Below are 17,894 nucleotides of genomic sequence, written 5' to 3'. Positions count from 1 at the left end.
CGTGACAGCAGCAACTCAACATATTTTCATGAATATTTTTCGTCATGTTGTAATTAGACAGTGTGCATTGAGATTAAACACACAGCTTTCATGAGAAGATACCCCCTTGAATTTGCACAGAAAAAAATTAAATGAGGAGAAAAAAATAGACTTATATGTTATCATTGGTGAGACAAATCCATTTAAATCCTTATGCAGGTAGCACAGAAACCTCTTGATTCATGGAAAAACACTCAGTGTAAACTATAGCTGTTGCAATTAAGCCCTTAGGGCACTACTTTCCAACCTTTTTATAGCTGTTTGTCTTTACCTGAAATTAAACTTTATTGTATTTCCCTCTTGATCCTAAACCCATTCCATGTTCTGCAAAAGTGAGAGAAAAAGTGTTTCAATTAAAAGTTTGTCTAACTTGTACATTTTGAGAGGGCAGTTGTGATGCTGTTGCTGTTTTGCTGTGGTACAAGTGAGGCAAATTTCGTAGACGAGGTAATAATCTTTAATTAGAAGAACTGATAGAACTGGAGAAAACAAACAAGCTTGTGAACTTGACTGACATCCATTAATCAGATCTGACAAGTAGCAAAATCCAAACAAAATACAAGTTAGATGTGATTGTTCATAGTATAATAAAACATTTTAATCAATTAAACCATGGGAGAGAGAACAGTTGCTAACATGAATGTACAGGGATGAATCAGCAAGAAAACGGTAAGCTTTAGAGACAATGTCACTACTGAGTCCACAATTTGTTTATCCATTGTTAAGAATTTAGTTCCCAGGATCACTTTTTGAAAATGATTTGCAGGTCCCCTTTGAGGATTGGACTGTGCAAGGAATGGAATTTTTTTCTTTTATTTAAAAAATATTTTCCTATCATTTGCTGTGTTTTGTCCTTAATCAGTTATCTCTGTGAGTTCATTGTAACAAATAATGGTTGATTACTTTCATACACATAATTCTCATAAGGGTATTTGATGTGCTTGATGTAATATAGCATGTTTTAAAAAGTGGATAAACAAGACTGGTGGAAATTCTTCGGGGCACTGGCATCAATTATGTTAAATATGTTGGTATTCATGAGTTTTGCATTTGCTGTGCTGGCGAGATTTGGTTCTGATGGGTGCTTGTTAGTAGAGGGGAAATTTGCTTTGGATTAGGAGTTTAACACTGGAAGCATTGTTTGAAAAGGGAGGTGGAAAAGGGCTCCAGGAAGAATTCTTCAAGGATGTATGTTAGTAGGTGCTGTAATTATTTAACAATTTTCTATACACATACCAGCATCAAAACATATGTAATAGTCAGGAACATGCTGTCAGTTAGGTTTTCCTTTCTGCATTGTTATGTTCATAGATGGTATTCTGTTGTCTAATTCAAAAGCATAGCCTGTGCCTCACAGAGCATTTTTTAAAGACTTTTTTCTACTGTGTTTTGCATGGTGGCTGATTTTGTGAAGAGTGTGTTGATTTGTGGTTTCCTATACAGGGTAATTTGTACTGTCATTTTTTTGTCAGCCATGTTATCTAGAAAGATGACGTTCATATGCTAGCACAGGAAGAGTAGTAAATATTGAATTTGCAGCAGAAATCTGTGGAGAAAGTCAGGTGATAAAGATGTGTGTATTTTAGATACAGAGAAAGTTTGGTGGCACAGCTGTCTCAAACACCCTCCCATTAGTAGTTCATGAACAAAATGGCATATTGGTATGAGGGAGACATTTTAAAATATTTTCAACATTTGGTTGCCCCACCCTAATGATTTGCACAATTATTTTTGAGTAGCAACCACATCCATCACTGATTTAGGTGTATCAGCATTCTGTTAAAGGAAAGAAATTATTGTGTGCTTTTTCAGTTCTTTCTTTACTTCTAGCAGAAACCATCTTGAATTAGTCCACTGTAAAACCGAGAGACCTTTGGGGGGGATTCCTCTGAGATATGGATATTCATAAACTACTTTTTGAGGTATTCACATGTTGAATTACAGTGTTCTTGTCAGGCTGTTCAGCATTTTAGGCCTGCAGAGACATTTTCTTCTGCTAACGCTGAAAAAAAATAAAAGGAAATTTCCAGGATATGGTTGTGTTCTTTTCCATGACACATCTATATTTACCATATAGCTAATTTGCCTGCAGTTTGTCTGTGTATTTATGTTTCAATACAATTATTAACAAGTAGATTTCTACATATATATATGTATCATCAATGTGCTATAGCCTAAATCTGAAAAATGCTAGATGAGATATGTGTATATATAAATCATGTATGCCAATATAGCATATATATGCACAAATATTTAAATGATAAGCATTTTTCCTTTTAATGTAAAACCCCTGTAGTAAAAGGTTAATTATTCTTTAGTTTCAAGGCAAATAATTGTCAATAAAAACATATGGGCATGAAAGGTATATAAACCATAGAATCACAGAATGGTTTAGGTTGGAAGGGACCTTAAAGACCACCCATCTCCAGTCCCCTGCCATGGGCAGGGACACCTCCCACCAGACCAGGTTGCTTCAAGCCCCATCCAGACTGGCCTTGAGGACCTCCAGGGATGGGGCATCCACAGCTTCTCTGGGCAGCCTGTGCCAGGGCCTCACCACCCTCTGAGCGGAGAATTTCTTCCTTATATCTAACCTAAACCTACCCTCTTTTAGTCACACGTAACTTTGCAGAACTTGAATGATATCCCAGAAAGTTAGGTAATTTAACAGGCATGATGCTTCCAGGGAGATTTAAAATATAAGGATCTACTTTTTCAAATACAGGAACATTATTTTTCACATGAATAAGCTTGTTGTCTTCAGTGTGATGGTTAACTGAAACAGAGGTGTATACCACACTCTAGATCTGTGACCTAAGGGCTTGTTTACACTGAGTCAGAAAAGTACATTAAATCTACATACATTGAAACAACTTCATTTCATGTGATCCAGCTCCTGCACACACAAGCTGTTGAAATAACATAAAGCCTGTATACTTATTTGAAGCTCATGAAATGGGACACGTAATGTTTTGCTAACCTTCACATGGTGCCTTCCCACCCTTCCCAAGCTGTGAATACCTCATCAGAGTCAGGAAGGTAAGTTGTAATTAAAAGCAGCTTTTCTGTTAACTTTCTGAGGTGGTATTAGGTGTTTTTCCTGTGAAGCCAACAGCACTTCAGCAGCATGTAAATTGTTTAGGAAACACAGGGAAATTATGGGAATTTAGTAATGCATAAATAAGTGGCACAAGCCACTGTTAGCTACTGAGATTTTGAATAGCCAAGCTTCACTGGAAGCTTGAAGCTTTTCTTTAGGGAATAAAAATGGAATTTAAAATGCCAGAACTACTGTTTTTCATCTCTCTGGTGCCCAACATGGAAAGCTGTGCCTTCCCAGCTATATGTAACCACACTTCCAGAGGTTAGTCTGCTTCTGCTCTATCATGTACAAGAAACACCCTCACTGTCACTCACTATTCAATATTGAAAGCATTTCCATTTGATGGATTACAGTCATCAGCATGATGCTACAAAAATTGGTAAGGACAGATGGGGTGTTTTAAAGATGGAAGACTGTTGGGTATATTAGTTTCAGAAGGCAAACGATCCTCTGAGGCTTCTTACCACCCTTTGTGTCACAATACCTCCCCCCCCCAACAAATATGCAAACCATTATTTTCCCGTGAATTCTGTTGTCCCATAATGTTTGCATAAAGAAGGAAATCATCTGGAGTGCAGTGGTGCATTGTCTCCTATTTATGGGACTGCAATTAAAAGAGGAGTGTTTAACCACTACTGAATACTGAAGACCTTCCTCTCCTCTTGGAGCTGAATGAAGTAGTTTAGCTACTGACCTTCAGAGAAGGACCAGCCTTTGAAAGATGAAGAATAGAGTGATAAACAGAGGCTTATTGATCTCAGGTGAAGGGTGCTGCCTTGGGAAAAGGAAAGTAAGTCCAGGCGGGCCGTGGTGGAATGAGTGGGATAAAAGGCCAGTTCTACCACATCCAAATATCATGCAGATGCCCCAGCAGTTGTTTTACTTTCTTATGTATGACGTAGATAAAAGGAATTCCAGTCATGCTGTCTGTATATGCAGGCTTCTGGAAGGAAAGAAAAAGCAGATGTTAGTTCTCTTGTAAAGGAGGGATCAGCACTCTGAACATTGTGGGAGTGATTCCTTAGGAAAGAAATGCGAGTAAAAAGTCTGTTAAGAAGACTACAAGGTAGGGAGGAGCTGCTGACATTGAGAAGTAATGCTTAGGAAGCAAAACCTGTTAGTAGCTGCAGAGGAAATGGATGTGAACAGTTAGTATGTTTGATGTATGGCTGGGAAGAGATGAAGGAGATAAGTGAAAATAAATATCAAATGGAGCAAAAGGATATCCAGCGGTCTTCTCAAAGTCTTGGGAGAACAAAGGAGCAGTTGAAAAAGGAAATGAAAGGAGGTGAACTAATATCATAGCACAGGGACTGTGAATGTACAGGCACTCTGCAAAACCATTCAGCAGCATAAGTCAGGAAATGCAATTAAGGTGAATGCCACGCTAGGCAGAAAGCTGCCATGTCCACTTTCTGGCTGTAATGGCAGCAGTCATGCAACCCCTTAATCAACCAGTTTGGCTCCCTTTTCAAGGTAGATTAATGCTTTCCTCTTATGACGTTATTGAAGAGCAGAAGCGCTGGTCTGTTGGAAAAGGAGGTAAAGATAAATAAAGGAGAGGGAGAAGGGAAAAGTCATTAAGTCTGTGTATGATGAAGACCACAAAGAAGAAGGTGTTTACAAAATGAAGGGACAGAGAGAAGGGAAAAGTAAGGAGAGAACAGAGGAGATGGAGAGGTAATAACTAGCACAACACTCCAAAAAGAAAACCCCAGACCTATGCAAATATCCTACTCCACTTAATGAAATAAATGCATACATAAAATCAAGTCTTTGGACTTTTGGCAGAAGATTGAAATGAGATTTCAGTACTTTCCCATTTTTGGCCTGACATTGCTCTGTCAGAGCCTTGAGGTTGTTTACAGCCACTTGAGGATTAAAGGCTGAAAATGTATTAGAGACTTCTGAATAAAAGGCTGGAACCTAAGTCCAATAAAAGTATTCTGGTGTTTTATTCCATTTGTTCTAGGGGAAGTAAAATTCCTAAATACTTCTTCTGATGTGGGCTGGATTTCTTATTCATAGAAGGGACAGTCACAATTAAAGTCCTAGAAGTCTGCTAATTTATCCCACTTAATAATTCTCATCACAGCTGGAGGGAGATCCAATGGTCCCGTGCCATAGTGCAGCAAATGCAACCTACCTAAGTTAATGATACTTTACTTGAAGGTAAGCAAGATAGACTCATATACTATTGCTTTCATAATCAAGTGCCCAGTTTAAAGAATTAAACTGGAATATATTTCAGTTGTTCTCTCATGCTTGAAATTAATTAGCCAGGTGTTAAGTATAATTTCTGTTTGCTGAAAGTGTAGAGCTGAGCCAATCAGATGAATCATTTGGCACGTAATCTTATTTCTGTATGTAACTTGCAGCCTTGTAAGGGACTGAAGTAGTAAACTGTAAACATATAGAGATACGTGTATTTTTTTATGTTTTGCACACTTTTTGCATTTGGCATTACTTGACTACTGAATAATTTAAAAATGACTCAGTTCATGTGAGCTTTGCTGTGTTTTTTGTTGTTGTTGTTTGTTTGTTTGTTTTTAATTAATTGGTTGTGTTTAAAGAAGTCGATAAAAAGAGTGGAAATATTCCTTTCTGTCTGAAATTTTGGCAAACCTGGTTTGTTTTTTATGGAACATTTTCATAAATATTGAAGCTGACAGTGACCTTTTTTAAAGAGAAGAATCTTTCTGAAGGAGGCCGCTAATGCTACGTACCATTGTAAAATCCATTGTGTATGCTCAGTCTGTGCTATACTACTACTGCTTGCTGAACTTTGCTGATCAAAATATTAAAAGTTGACAAGTCACAGTGCAGTTATTATACAACCTGAAACAGTCCATATTTGTTTTATATAAATTTCCATTTCCATTGATAGAAGTTTACATCATACAAACCTAAATGAAAATGAGTTCCTAGTGCTTTGGGGGGAATAATACACAGAAATCCTTTCCTGTTTCCCTCCCCGACACTCTGGCATTTTTGCATAGATGTCAGACTTCAGTTACAAAAGCACAAAGTAAACACAGCAGTGAAAAAAATGATCTTGATTTAATCACACAAGTTTAGCCTGTCTGTCCCCTTCAATCTTCCTATAACATACCACCATTATTTCTCACATGGGACATCCCATGGCAAAAAAACACCAGATCATTGTATCTGTGTATTTTATACAATACAGAAAACTGTCTTGAGTGAAAACGTTGAGTTTCTAAGGCTCTGTGGCTGTGTGAATTCAATCTGCTGTTTATTTCCAGCATATATTATTATTTTATAGAAAAAGAAAGAGAAAGTTTTGCATGTGTCATGTGCTTATAGAAAACAGTTACTGCCTTGCAGCAGCTTGATGGTGTAGGGAAAGAGGAGCAAATGCAGAAGTTCAAAAGCTGACAGATCTGGTGAATATACTAGAACAAAGGTCAAAGATGAACTTTTATCGTATGTTCAAGTTTCTTTCTCTCTAAAAAAAAAAAAAATGTTCTCAAAAGAAGTTCTAAAAATGGCAGCCAGATCTTGTTAAAAACAACCATCCCTCCAACTCAGATAACTTCATATGGAAAAGGTGATAGACTAGCCTACTCTCTGAACAATGTAAAATCATCTGAAGATTCTCTTATTTCCAAAATTCCAGTTTAAAATGTTATCAGTTACATTACTGTTCATCCAGAAAACCCAAAACCATTATTACTTTACTATTGTTAGCTTAAATTTTCATAACAAATATGAAATGTAAAAAATTTTATCTTATGTTTCCTAGCATTTAAGATTTTGTTTCAAAAAAGGTATGCTGGATTTTCTCATTTAAACCATGCTCCTGAGATTTTGAGAGCTCCCATTAGTGCTGGGAATTTCCTGCTGACATAGATCTCAAATTAAATTAAAAAATTATAGTAATAAGCATGTATGCAATAAATAATATGAATCTCTAAACCCTATTACTAGTTGGCAAAATGTAGACTCATTTAGGTCTGTTACTGAAAACGGATATTTAGATTGTAACAAGCTGATTTTCTGTAGGCTAGGATGGAGAAGGGATGTGCTTTTCTAGTGCAATGACGCTAGGGATAATGCAGTGCAAGTATAATTGCATTTGCTTAGAGTTCTTTTGTGTGGTGCATTTTGACTGTGAAATGCTGGGTAGTCAGTCAGAAGTTAGAGTGCTAAATGATATGTTGAAAAGAGGCAGAAGCAACTCATTAATTCCATCCTATTTGTTTGTCTTGTTACCAAGCCCCAGCACTATTTTCTCCAGTAAAATATTTTTTCTAGATGCATATAGCATTTGAACCACATTTTATCACCAATAATCATCGATAAGTCTTTCACGGTGGCTAAAATACAGGCTTGTGGCATGTATATTAATGCAGCTTAGGTAACATGGTAAGAACAGGAATTCCTCTTCTGATCATCAGAAGAAAGAAAGCAGAACATACAGTTAAATTCATGTGTAATTGCAAGAAATCTGATTTCACAGGTTATTCATAAAAAAGTGTTTAGGACACAGGAAGGCAGGTTTAACATTACAATAAACAGGCACAGTCCCATTCCAAACCTTAAGTATACACAACAGTCATTCCATGTATCACCTGTGACAAATGCTGTAAGGAATATCATTGTTATGCTGTGGCATTACTGCAGATTTAATTGAGACACTAGAATATTTTTCTCAATCATCCAGCTCCACTCAAATACTAAAAGTTCACTTGCAAATACATTTTAACATTTACTGGCTTGAAAAAAATAATCTATTAATACTTTACTACTTCATTTAGACTTCAGTTCAGGAGGGATTGGAGCACTAAGGTAGATAGGTCACCATTACGTTTTATTGCTCCTTTGTCTTTGTGCAGTGAGAATTTTTTTTTTTTCCTAGTCTGTTTTTCTGCTTTATTAACTGGTGAGTATTACTGTATAGTTTCCACCATTACCTACATCAATAATGCTACACTTGGCGTCCAGGAACAAACAGCAGTATTTTGTACAGGTCTTAGAAGCTAAGCAAAAGACAGGGATAAACACTGACCATGTTCTATCCATGTCAGACAAGGATACAGCTTTGTGTAACTAGTCATACTGTAAATCAATCAAAACCTCAGATTAATTTTTAGTATGGTTAAAGTTCCCCTTCATGCCAGTCTTGGGTATTCTTTGATCTTTGGAACATTATTAATGCCACTGGTGTATTTTGTTGGTTTTGAGGAGAAAAAGACCTTATGGAAAGTGTGTGCTGGAAGTGAGCATTAAATAAGCAAACAACCAATCATATAAGGAGAACAGTCTGCGTATGAGTAAAATGGGCTGAACTGAAGTAGCTAATGAAACTCCTGAGCACTTTGATGTTTTGTTTTCCTAAAATACTCAGGAGTATGTGAGTTTTCCATAATCAAACAGGTAAATACATATTTTTAGTGCTCTGCCTCCTACTTGTTGCTTGTTAATTTCAGCTATGAAGCATTCTCATTGTGGGAATTTATTGAAATAATCCTTTTCCACATATTCATGTTCTAGAGAATTTCAGAAATATATTTTAACTTCTTTTAATCCAATAGATATGAATAACAGCATTCCCACTGAACTTTGGTTCTGGCACATGTGTTCTAAAAATCTTCCATTTTTAAATAACTTATGTAAGTAAAATAACTAAGGCTCTTCTCCCCATTTTTTCATGTGTAATTTTGCAGAGAGAATTTAACAAGTGGACTGAAAACAAACAAACAAAGAAGTCCAGCAGTAAGGCATGTTTAGACCAGAACACAATACAGAATTGTCAGACAAATATGCAGGGTAATTTAAGATTCAGTGCTAATACCATTTATAACAATGGCTTGGAAAAGAAGAAAAGAAATTTTGTGCCAACAGTTTATCCAGTCATGCAGAATCAAAGTCTCCCCATGCAAATAGTTCTGTAACGAGCATAATGAGGCAAGACTTTAAAGGTATATATGCTTTATCAGAAAAGCTGGCATCAGAAATCTTGGCTACAGTAGCAGGATCTGCATACTTTATTCTCTGCCGACTCACACTTTTCAAAGCTAAAACTCCCTGTAAAAAGAAGGGGAAGCTTTCCAACCCCCAGCACAGGCAGGGTTTATACAAAAGGTGTTGCAACAGCCAGGACAGCCCCTCGGTCCTGGATCTAGGGGCAGAAGTCCATGTTGCTGGGGCGTTGCAGCGCCCAAGGCCTTCACCATCAAAGGGCCAGGACCACCAGGCCCATCTTCTGCCTGCTCCCAGCACAGGCCACGAGGTTTCACCCCAACCCTAACCAAGGCTTGGGAGCAGCACAGCAGACCAGGGACACCTGCCCCAGTCCTTAGCCAGCAGGCAGGGACTGGCATGAAGTAGCCCAAGGGCGGTGCTGGTGCTTGACAGCCCCTCCAACAGAGCCCAGTCCTGTGAGGTACAGAGGCATGTGCTGAGGTAGGACGATCTGCAAATCTGTCAAATCTTTTCTGGGAGAAAGTACATTTCTAAGGCTGTCTAGATGTTGTATATTCCTGATTTTGACGCATAGAGAATTTCATATAGGCAAATTATAAACTTCAGGGAAAAATTAACAGAATAATACACTATAAGTGTAAGATCAAGCAACTAAAAATGAATTTTGAAATCCAAGGGAAAGTGGAAGTTTCTTGCACTGGAAAGACAGTAACACTGGGAGATGGCCACTAATCATCAGTACAGCTCTGCGTTCCCTCATCGTCATTGTCTGCCTGAGTTTTGCTTTAAATGCAAGTCATGCTAATAAGCTAAATGATCCAGCAATGCAGTACTACAGAGCTGAGGTAGGACAGATTATTCTCACTACTTAATTTTACTGGATAGCATGGATGTTCTTCTTCAGTGTGACAAATACTGATGAGAGTGCAGATCCAGTCCAACAAACATGTTGAAGACATTTTTTCCACAGCTCATATTCTTAACACACGTGTTTCAAGCAAACCCATTGCGATTAGGTCATTTTTTTCTCCCCTCTCTCCTCAGGGCTGTGCTATGCAGTCCTGGCAGCTTCTGGATGCAGCCTCCGATGTACTCAAAAATTGGTGCCTAGAGCTGAGACAAGGCACTCTGAGACCACATCAGGCCAACAGGGCCTTTTAAGGAGACACTGGAGGGACACAAGGACAAAGCTTCTGCCATGGCACGTACTGGATTCAAATCTGACACGACCAAACCCCAAATCAAAGTCCCCACCTCATGCTGAGCACACATCCAGACATACCAATAGACGATTACTTTTGGTCCCACCAAGGGTATGGAAGTAGCCATGGCAGGATGTGTCCCCACCTGCAGGCCAGGCGACCAGGAAAGCACGCTGCCATACGAAGTTACAGGTACCCACAGACCATGTTCTGGGGCCGCAAGGGGAACAAGGTGGGGATTTGTTAGCCCTGGCAGCTCTGTCACTGCACTGAGGTGCTGCCTCAGTGTATGGGAAGGAAGGAGCCACTCACTCAAAGACAAACATGCACTGTGACTTGCCACTACACCAGCAAGAACCTGGCCTTTGAGGGGCCACTCTGTTGCTCCATCCTTAGCAGACCCAAAAAAATATAGAGGATGCAGGTGTATGTGGGAATATTGTACAGAAGAAAGAAATGGGTCTCTTGGGAAAGGTGGTGACAGGGAGGAGTAGGGGGGACCACCTCTACTGTAAGAGAATCTAGTGAAAGCCTGTGGTTTGTGGAATATATATATATATATATTATTTATTTATTTATTTATTTATTTATTTATGTGGGAGATCAGCTAAAGGCTGTGTTGGCTTCTGGACTTCTTTGCCAAAGATATATTTTAAGCATAGCGCTTGTCTGTGACCTTTTCTTTCCCCAAGACAATTCATTATTTTGGCTCGCCTTCATCAAGTACTGCTTGTGTGTAAAGCAATCCTTCACACAGACAGGTCGTAAACGTCAGGGAAGTTTATAATAGAAATCCTGAGACTAGCATCAGTGCCCAATGCCAGCAACTGCTCTGCAGCACTGTGTGCACCCAGCCCTTTGTAAGAAACCCATCTGGGTAGAACCCTTGCTTACAGAAGATCCACCTGTTCTGGCTTTCAGTGGCATCTAGGACAAAAACAGAGCTGTTGATCAGGACACACTGCTGTTGCTGATGCCATTAAGCAGGAGAATTCACTAGGGCAGGAGTGTGTGTTTAAGTACCAGGACACCTGCTCCTTCACGGAACAAGTTATTCTAATTACGAAAGTATTCATAATGTCACGGAAGCTATTAAAAATAAAAGACGAGTCAGTAGTGTGACTTTCAGCCTCACAATTGACACATGGCTGTATCTGTACAAACAAGGTGGCATTTCCAGAGGTGTTTTTACATTTTGCCATCAGAGGTGTTTTGTTGTTGTTGTTTAAAATAAATGTATGTGCAGTATGAAATCTGAATCTTTTACAGTTCCAGGCAATTCAGTGTAATTTAGTTGGAGAGCCTTTAGTTGGAGGCTGATGTTACCAAAATCTCTCTCAATCTTGTTCTCAGAGTGAAAGGATAATCTTGTTAATTCACTGACCTAGGGTTCAGCAGCTCTGAAATCTGCATCCCTGTCTGCCACAGACTAAGTCCCTCCAGCTTTTGGTCCTACCTCATCTGGGGCAGGGAACCTCCCTTATTCGGCATTTGTGGTGCAGCAGCACTCCCTACGCCATTGTAATACAAATAATAGATACTGTAGTGTAAGAGGAACCTGTCAAAGTCGCTGAACTCTCCTTGGTCTTGTGCCAACTCCTGACGAAACCCTGCAGGAAACGTGGCTGACAGAAGCCGCTTGTTGGCCCAGCGCAGCGTCAGGCTGCAGCAGCAAGCACAGTCCAAGCATCGCTTCTGCCGGTGGTGCTGCCTGGTGGCCTCTGCGGTGTGACCAGCAGAGCATGGCGGGCCTCAGGGGACAGAAATAGCAGTACCTTTGGTCCGAGGAACGTGATGAATGAGTCCTCCAGAGCTGCTGGCTGACAGCAACGCTGCTGTGCTGCTCCCCTCCTCCCTTCCGAAGGCCACGGGCAAACCACAAACTGCATACACCTAGCAGGGAAACGAGAAGAGATAAATCAAACAAAAAGGCGGTTCGGCTTGATAAACCGGATATGTTTCCACACTCACAGGCTCGTGACATCTAAACATTATGGTAATAGCTTACTGGCAGAACTGCAAAAATAGGATCACACACTCTTTCTTTGGCCATTCAAAACTATTCAGCCTGGCACAGCCCTTGCATGGACTTTGGCATGCCACCTGCCTTCCAAAAGCCTTTAATGATGCAGTTCATTGCTCAGGGGTAGGTAAGGGCACACCATGACTATGTTTTGCTGTTTTCTTCCCTGTAAAGCAGCTACAGGCCTATGAGAAAGAATTATTTTGCCAGTTCAGCCTGCCAATAAGAACAGGTGGTTGCACAGCTTCCTCTAAAAGGTACAAAATGCCATGCATCCAAGGAGGCAAGAAAGGAAGAAAAAGGATTCTGTGAGAATGAACTCAAGGACAGAAGCAGCTCAGGTTTTGTCAACAGCACACAGCAGCTCCAGGGCCTCATTACTGGAGCTACAAATGAATGCAAATACAAACAGGGGAATCACGTTTCACTGGGGTACTAGCTGTAGTGTGGGCAGAGCAAGATCTCACTCATTTGTGATCGGTCTAGATAGCATTTATTGGTTTGTTTCCATGAAGGGAACTTACACCTGAGTGCCAGTGTAAGGAAATTGTTCTCCGAAGTGCTGAACTCAGCGTCACATGCTAAGAAGAGGTCCTATCTTCTCCCATCCCCCTGGCCCATAAGCTTTTTCACCTCACTAAAGCACATCTTTGCTTTTCACACTCTCCTCTCTCCACTTAGTCCTGCATTGCCACCACTTTCCATCAGCCTCCTCTACTTCTAAGTAAGAGTTCTGCTTTTGAACACAGAGACTCAGAGTCAAGTTTGTCAAATTATCAGATACTCTGCGCAAAAGTTTCAAGTGTCAGTCAAACCAGACCAGCCATCCATTCCTCCAACCCAACTGTATGCAAGCTTGTTTTGTTAGACGCTGTGTCTCCAGACAGTAATTGTTTTCCTTCTCCATAGAAGATGACTGAAGAATAGCAGAATATGTTATTTATATTTATTATATAGCCTTATATATTATACTTGTATTTATATATTATTATATAGTCAGAAATGCTTTTCTTTCAGATTTCATTTTCAGATCATTTCTGTTTTCTGTATAACCCAATTAAGGTAAACATCCTTAACTCTGCTATTTCTTTATGTAGATATTTTTAAGTATGCTATCCCTGGTTTACCCGAGACACTGGGTCCGAAAGCTCTGCTAAATTTCTCTGTGAGGGAAAATTGGATGACAGCCATCTCTCTGTGAGGACGTAAAATAACATCATGCGCTCTCATTTACCCTGCTTGTTTTCCAACTGCAGAGAGTTTTCTGAGTTTTTGGGAGATGGAGCATCAGGATCTGCAGCTGGTCTGCTCAGATGCAGGGTAGACTTGTTGTCTTTGCACTTGTGGAGATTTATAAAGAAACAGTTTTCCCATGTTTTGTTTCCCGGGGAAAAAAAAAAAAAAAAAAAAAAAAAAAAGCTCTTTAAAGAAGTTATGACCAAGACAACCAATGGAGAAACCTCCTCTGCTGTAGCTGAACTCCTACAGAGCTGGAGCACTTGTCAGACGGACATGCCCTGCCCGACAAAGCAGTCTGCAGCTAATGTGCAACCACACAGAAAGCACAGGAGTAGCCTTTAACTCCATGTGTAAGGGCATTAGCAAAATAACAAGAAGCCAAACGAGGACAAGAGGATGGCACAAGATGTTTTAGCCTAATACTGTTGTCTCCATGTACACAGGCCATCAAACTTTGATACTCAATAACATGGTTTGTTTCACTAAGAGGAAGGAGCCAAGGAAAGCAGGCTGGCTCTATAGCATAAACATCCTGCAAACAAGAGTGTCTTTCCCTTTCCCATACAGGGACTAGCTGCGATTAGTAACCGTGTAACTTGTCAGTAAAATAGGAAGAGGGCTGCATGAAAGCTTTTATCCACAATTCTGACTCCTTCTCCTGTCCCCACATTTGCTAGCCAGCCCAAGGCTCCTTTTTTTCTTGTGATCCATCACTTGAGCTTTAATCCTTGCTAGTATGCTAAGGGTTTTGCTGGGCAGAGGACATCATAACTCACAGTTTTGAGATACCTCTTAGTATGGAAAAGTCCTCTGAATTTAAATCAATCTTTTTTTTTCTTTTCTTTTTTTTCTTTTTTTTTTTTTTTTTTTCCTGAAATTAGGGAAGATAAAACACACCCATACATTAACTATCATTAATTTTAAATATGTAGAGTTACAAAACTGATACTGTGTCATTAAAGTAAAGCCAAGACTAAAAGGAAATAAATATAATGAATGCAAATATTTAAGGTCCTACATTCTGACATAAGTCAGATTTTCAAAGCTGATGACCATCCAGTTCCTCCTTAAATTATCATACACCCTTTTTCTCTTTTTTTCTTTTTCTTTTTCCTTTTTTTTTTTTCTTTTTTTTTTCTTTTTTTTTAATCTGGGATTAATCTATTGTTCTTATTTACTTTTTTTGAATAAACAGGATAGATATAATCTTACTGTGCATAGCAGACTTGCTTAAAAGTGAAATTTAATATCAATTGCACAACTGAGTAAACTTAATTCAGATCAAACAAAAAGAAATGTATTAAGTACCAAATAACTTTCTTTTACAAGTAGCCCAGTGCTAATCACAGGAAAAAAAAATATTTCTGGATGTTAATTTCTAGAAAAATTGAAAAGGAATCAATATTACAGAATCCTTGTGATCCTTATTTCATTATGATATCATATTTTTAACACACCCTATAAAGGTACTTGTCTGCGAAGCCAAAACTTTTTGCTCATACTGTTGGTGTGCTCTTGTTGGAGCTTGTTTTGAGCTCTGAAGCTCACCCAGGCAGAAAGTAGAATACCTTACGATTTTCTCTTGCTCATGACTCGACTAAAATCAGATCAGAAGTTCCACTGCAGTGCACAGAAATGCCAGGGAGAGCACTGGTGCTGCCTGGCACATGAATAACAAGTCTACACAATCTGAAATCATGTCAGTTTCATAAAGAATATATAAACAATTTGTATTTACAATGTGTGGGAGAAAAAAAAATAAATTAAAAAAAACACATTTGCATACTAAAAGCTTAAATACCTAGGAATTTGCTGCAGCTGATGGTTGCTGAAGTAATTTTAACACTGACAGCAGGTCAATGACAGAAGAGTCCAGATACAGTCTGTTTACAATTTCAGACACGCTTGAAGCCCTAGTGGGAATTTCTTTTCTGAAATTTGCCTAGCAGACAAGACCCAAGAGTCAGGAAGTGGCAGAGCTGTTGTTCTCAGCCCGAGAGGCTGCAGAAAAAAAAAAATAGTTGCTGAGTCAGACAGAATTTTCCCTGAGGACTCTGGCTGGAGCCCAGCCTTTAGAAGACCTGCCAGCTCACCTAAGGGTAAAATCAAAGCTTTAGAAAAGCCTGTACAGCTCACAAAGAGATAATCTCATTATTTTTTTCTAGATTTCTTTTTTTTTATATATATAAAGTTAGTTGCCACATCTCTTCTGTGGCAGAGAAATATCTTGAGTCTTGTAAAACCCATAAATGCAGTTTGTATAACGTCTTCCCAACCTCAGCCACCGCTGGCGTAGCCAAGAGCTCTGAGCTGCTGAATGCTGCTGTACCTGCTCCTGTTACCATGGAAATGGACATTGGCAAAAGTGGGATAAGAGCTTTAAAGTAATTACCAATATAATTAGCATTTTCACCTCTTAGGAGATTAGCTCTTCCCAAGTCCCCCCCAACTAGTGAAGCTGTCCAATTCAGACTCATCAGTGTAGCGATTAGTGTCTGGAGAGAAGTCAGCGGAGATGATCAATGTTGGAATGACACAAGAAAGGGGAGCATTGTTGGAGCTGTGGCACAGCGGATTCTTGTGGCCTTCTTTGCTTATTACTAATAAGAAACTCTTCTCTTTTGCTGTGAGTCACTGTTCCAGTTTCACCCTTAATTAATTCAGAGTCGAAAGAAAGGGCACTAACGTGAAGAGAAGCTCCCAGTGATGGCTCAATAAAGTTTGCAGAAGGAACTGAAGAGGGGGAAGGGCAAGGAGTCATTATGGCAACAAGTCTCAGGATATTCAAGAGGAAGAAACCTGAAATGACACGCTGCACAGCCGCCACGCTCTTATGTCTTAAGTGCCAGCGTTTTCCTTTTGATCTGTGATTGTCTCAACGAAATGCATCAGACAATGAGCTGCTCGCCCGAGCAGCGCTGCCCGGCCATCACGCTCACCAGGAACCTCTCACCCGAGCAGGAAGTGCACCCACTTGCGTGCTGTGATCTGCACCAACTTCTACAGCTTTTCAACAGCCAACAAAGGTCTCTCACGTTTCCCAGCAACATCTCCTTTACTGACAGAGAAGTTAGAAGGGAATTTTAATTTCTGATACATAATTTCACACTTTGCTAGAAACACAATAGCCTGTGTGTCTTCAGGTAGGATGCAAAACTCACCTTCGGTGGCCAGTGAAGTGATTGTTTGCATAATTATCCCTGCTTCCAACAGCATTAACATTTGGCTGGATACAGCCTGACAGGTTTTTGCTACGGTTGGTTAGCAGAACGAAGATGCACTTTTGGAAGAAACTGATAAACTTTCTGAAGAAATCTGGGGGAAGATAATGTCCATAATTTTGTAACAGAGTTCTTGGTTTACTAGTGGACTTTAACAGTATAAACAAATATGAAAACATAATAAAAACGATATTATTTTCTTCTGTTCATCTCTTACCATTCTTTCAGGGCCTTGTGAGACTGTGAGCTACAAACTGGCAGGGCTGGGCCACAGAGCTGATCTGCGGGCAGTCCCATACAAAGCACTGCTGTGTAAGGGAAAGGTCCTATGCACCAGAAAATCGGTCCCCCTCTGGATCCTCTCCTTCCTTCAGTGCTCTCACACAGCCTGACCACTGCACAGCAGAGCAAATGAGGCTCCTTTGTGCCTCCCACCACCCAACAAAAGGCAGCAAGATTCAACAGCACTCGGTGCTCTCTCACTCTGTTACCTAAATGTTGTTTTTCACTTTAAGCTGTGTGTTGTTGCACAGCTGTTTCTCATGTTTTTTGCATTTTCAGGACCCTTTAAGATGACAAGTAATGTTCTAGGAGAGGTAGAAAGTTGCTTCTCTTGCTTGTTCAGTGCAGGAATTTCTCTTAGAGATGCTGGAATCCAAAGGGTTCATTTTACTCATAGTTTTTGTTATTCTTTGTAGAAACACTGTTGGAAGATTATATCATCCAGATGCATTTGTCATAGTCTGTCTCCCTGTCTACTGCTCTTAAGTGCTTTCAAATGAACGTGAGGGTTAGGCTAAGTTCTCCCATTAAAAGCAAAACATTGCAGTGGGTGGAATACTTCCCTGCTTTCACAACGATGACATAGACGTAACTGGCTGGGCAGCTTCATTCCAGTAGAGAGCCCTTGAGACACATGCATGTTTGAGACACACATTTTTTCCTAGCTCATTTCACAGAAGGCCAAGGTTTTTTTCCCATAAAGGTAGGTAAGGGCATGTGTGGTGGAGACCATCCAAGCAGGGTGCTGAAGGGAATGGTCATACCACCTGATTTCAGCAGTAGGTAATGTAGCTGGGGACAGTGCTTTTCTCTTGCACTTGGTTTGGATAATTTCC

General features: G+C 39.7%; 1 long non-coding RNA gene across 1 annotated transcript; it reads right to left on the bottom strand.

Moving 5' to 3' along the window:
* Positions 1-480: 480 nt before the first annotated feature.
* On the bottom strand, positions 481-12,183 carry LOC311426840. The gene is made up of 3 exons (XR_014687077.1): positions 12,069-12,183; positions 3,837-4,085; positions 481-2,041 (listed from the first exon to the last, which is right to left on the bottom strand). It is a non-coding gene; the product is annotated as an uncharacterized lncRNA (long non-coding RNA).
* Between the last annotated feature and the right edge of the window lie 5,711 nt (positions 12,184-17,894).

Source organism: Aythya ferina (genome assembly GCF_964211825.1).
Source record: "Aythya ferina genome assembly, chromosome: Z".
Classification (NCBI taxonomy): Eukaryota; Metazoa; Chordata; class Aves; order Anseriformes; family Anatidae; genus Aythya; species Aythya ferina.
The sequence above is the reverse complement of the archived record's forward strand: the minus strand, read 5'-3'. Positions and strand labels throughout refer to the sequence as shown.